The sequence below is a fragment of the Phodopus roborovskii genome, unplaced genomic scaffold (assembly GCF_943737965.1).
Source record: "Phodopus roborovskii unplaced genomic scaffold, PHOROB, whole genome shotgun sequence".
Taxonomy (NCBI): Eukaryota; Metazoa; Chordata; class Mammalia; order Rodentia; family Cricetidae; genus Phodopus; species Phodopus roborovskii.
The window spans coordinates 10,232,793-10,236,512 of record NW_026126645.1 but is presented as its reverse complement, the minus strand read 5'-3'; positions in this window follow the sequence as shown (position 1 = coordinate 10,236,512).

The window sequence follows — 3,720 nt, the reverse complement described above, 5'->3', positions numbered from 1 at the left end:
TTCATGAGTGAGGCTGGGGTGGGCCACTGTGCATATGACTGGCAGACATCTGCAGGGAGGGTTGTAAGAGCCTCTGGCTGATAGGTCAGGCTGTTAGCAGACTCTGGGACTCTTGTTTTCCAAATCCAGGGCTGTGTAACGTCCAGGGTGCACTTATGCATTCTGAAAGACTCTATTAGGAACTGGGTACTGTCTGGGACATACTGTTTTCAGTTGCCAAGATCTGCATTACCTGTCACTGCCTATCTAACTTTTGCCAGCCAGCCCCGTCCTGCAGCCGTAACTATGAAGTCAAGAACAGAATTTTGGGTGGCCCCCACCACACCTTGAGCACACTGGTCTGGCTTCGGGGCATTTGCTAATAAGCTCTAACATCTAGTCTAGTGATAGTGGTGCACACCTTTAATCCCAGTACTCTGGAGGCAGAGGCAGGTGGATCTCTGTGAGTTCGAGGCCAGCCTGGTAAACAAAGTGAGTTCCATGGCAGCCAGGACTGATGCACAGAGAAACCCTGTCTCGGAAGAAAAGGAAGGAAGGAAGGAACCCAACCAAACAAACAAATAGAAACCCCTAACCTCTTTGTAGCCCAGGCAGGACCCTAATTCAGGATCTTCCTGTTTGAACCCCATGATGACAGGCATGCTGCCACCACTCCCTGCCAAGAACCATCATCGGTCTATCCATCTCTTATAGTAAGCTGGTCATGGTGTAAGCCAGGCCCTCAGTACGCAGCCCTCCTGGGGAAGGGCTTTCTTCACAGCTGGGGAGACAGTTGTTGGCTCAGGGACACAGCAAGTGAGTGGCAGAAACAGGGATTTGAGTATGGTTTCAGTGACTGAAGCAATCACATCCTTGTCCTGAGGGTTTGCCATTCGTGTTTGGAATGTGCTTCACTGTAGGCTCTGTGTTAAACGCCAAACGTCACAGTGGCCACAAGAGCAAAGCTGTGTAGGAGCAGTAGGGATGTCTAGCTCGTATAAGCTATTGCTTTAATTTATATGATTTTTGTCTCGTGGACTTTTAGCCATGTGTGAGGCAATTTTTGGTTGTCACAGCTGGGGAAGGCGGTACTACTGGCTTCTCATAGACCGAGACTAGTGGTGCACAGGGAAGCCCCTAACCCACTATGAACAAAGAAGACATCCTAAAACGTCAGTAGTTCTGGGGAAGGCTTGTCAATAGATGCCACTGCAGCCGGGCCTTAGTGTGAGGGGGAGGGAGGGACACAGTGTTGGGTTCCAGTAGACCTGGAGGCTGCAGGTGATTGGAGGAGGTCGGGTAGGCAGGTCAAACTGTAAAGGGCTATTTCCCTATGTCTCTCAGCCTATTTTCTTATGAAGAAGGGGGAGCGGTTATTGTGGTTTTGAGATGGTGTCTCTATGTAGTCCAGGCTGATATAGAACTCATAGACTAGCCTTGAACTCAGGCAGTCCTCCTACCTTAGCCTCTCATTCCTTGTCTGTTTTCTGTTGTGATACTGTAACAGAAATACTACAGTCTGGGCAGTTTATGAAGATGCAGGGGTATCCAACCTTTTGACAGTGCCACACAACCATTGTCATCTACAAATGTGTTGAACAGCCGAATCCATAGTTATCATGAGACACATGTGACCCTCAGTCACAGGTTGGATACAACTGGCTTACAAGTTTCTATCATTGGATATGATGGTGCACATGTAATTCCAGACTGGGAGATAGATTCAGGAGGATGGAAAGCTTCAAGCTAGCCTGAGCTACATAGAGACCCTGATGTCAAAAAAAAAAAAAAAAAAAAAGAAAAAGAAAAGACAAACTAAACCAAAGCATAGAAGTTTATGAGTTCTGCAGCTCTGGGAGCTGCACCATGGTGGAGAATATCACAGGGCCAGGCAGAGGGTGCATGCTACTTCAGGTTTGTCTTCCACTAAGGCCATCATGGGGGTCCAGCCTCATGATATTATCTATCCTTATTATTCTCCAGAAGCTATACCTCCAAATGCCATTAATGGGACCTTCTAAGAATTAGGTTTGCAACAAGTGAACATGGATGATGTCGTAGGTTTCTGTTGCAGTGATAAAACACCCTTACCAAAAGCAACTTGGAGAGGAAAGGATTTGTCTAATCTTTTTTCAAAACAGAGTTTCTCTGTGGCTTTGGAAGCTGTCCTGGAAGTTGCTCTTATAGACCAGGCTAGCCTCTAACTCACAGAGGTCCGCCTGCCTGTGCCTCCCGAGTGGTGGGATTAAAAGTGTGCTCTACCAATGCCCGGCAACGGTTTGTCTAATCATGATTATTCCCCAGAAGCCATACCTCCAAATGCCATTAATGGGACCTTCTCAGAATTAGGTTTACAACACGTGAACATGGATGATGTCTGAGGTTTCTATTGTTGTGGTAAAGGGTTTGTTTTAGCTTATAATTTTCAAGTCACACCCCATCACTGAGGGTAGTCTGGGCAGGGGCCTGGAGACAAGAATTAAGACAGAGGCTATGGAGGAATGAGCTTACTGAACCTACAGGCCAATCTTACAGAGGTACTTTCTCAACTGAGATTTCCTCTGCTCAAGTGATTCTAGCTTGTGTGAAGTTCACAAACAATCTGACCAGCACAAGCAGAGAACACATGCAAACTATAAGGAAGCTAAAGGGGTTGAAACTCAACTGGAAAACGACCAGTCATTTATGAATTGTGTGTATTGGAGCTGGTGAATTGGCTCATCCAGTAGTCACTCAGACAAACCTGATGGCTTGAGTTTGATTCCCAGAACCTATCATGTAAAGAGTAGAGGAAAGAACTAATTCCACATATGTACCTTCATACATACCCACATACATACCTACATACATCAAGCTCGTCTGTGTGTTCATGGGCACACACATGCACACCATATAATAATAATAATAATTTTAAATGAACAGTATGTATGCCTTTCAAAAGATCCTTGAGTTTTGTTCATTTGTGGTGGTTTCCCTGTGTAGCCCAGGCTGGCCTCTTGTGATCCTCCTGCCTCAGCATCCTGAGCGATGGGATAACAGACATGAACCACCATGTCCTGCCTAGGGTTGTTTTTAACTAATAGTGACTATTTTTTCTGGTTACAAATATAATTCACATACACAATGGAAAAGTCAAAATAGGAAAGAATGACATAAGAAAGCCTTTTGCAGTTGGACCTCAGCTCTCTCTGGACCCATTTCTAGTGTCAGTCAGCAGCACTGGAGGAACTTTGTCCTGGAGAGGTTAAAGGAAGGCCTCACATTTGGAGTTCTGTTTCAGAGAAGCCCAGATGAAGGGTAAGACGCCTGGGATTGGGCTCCAAAGTTCCTCCTGCTGTCTAGGATGGGATTAGGGCCTAGGATAGGATTAGGGTCTGGGATGGGAATAGAGCCTAGGCCAAAACTTGTAGGGAGGTTACAGAATAGGAGGAATGGGCAGGAAAGATTTTAGGCGAGATCCTCCTGGCCTCCGACTTGGGTTAAGATTCTACCAAAAGGAAAGGAAATGGAATTCACAGTTCTGTGCTCAGAGAATTCCCTAGGGAGTCTGGAGACGGTGGAGAAAGACACTCGGTGCAGCTAAGACCTCATTGCTCACCATACCCTATGGCAAGGGCTGGGTGTGACCGTCCAGTTCAGAGTCAGCTATTACAGACAGGAGGCTGCCCTATGGGCAGTAACTACAGCTTTCCCTGACTCACCTCCCTGGAGACTCGTAACTGGAGTGTTGACTTACCTCTA